This window comes from Galeopterus variegatus, unplaced genomic scaffold, assembly GCF_000696425.1.
Source record: "Galeopterus variegatus unplaced genomic scaffold, G_variegatus-3.0.2 Scaffold19546, whole genome shotgun sequence".
In the NCBI taxonomy this organism is placed as follows: domain Eukaryota; kingdom Metazoa; phylum Chordata; class Mammalia; order Dermoptera; family Cynocephalidae; genus Galeopterus; species Galeopterus variegatus.
Window position 1 is genome coordinate 14,181 of NW_007745657.1, and position 314 is coordinate 14,494.

Sequence of the window (314 nt, forward strand, 5' to 3'; positions counted from 1 at the left end):
TCTTACTCATCTTTTCACTCCTACTACCTAACACAATGTATGTGGAATATAGTATGTATTCGAGATTTTTTAATATTAAATCTGACTGATTCAATGCATTTCAACAATTACCGCAAATATGGGCTAAAGAGATAATTAAAACATAGTTTCTGCCTTTAAGAAATACCTGGAGACATTTAATTATTGTAAGATATTACAGTACAGAGACAAGAAACATTAGGCCTATTCACTTGCTCAGATTAAAGCTGTAAGAATGATTAAACCTGGATTACGGAATAGCAAAGTTGGTTAGGAAGACAGACAAGAAAATTCAT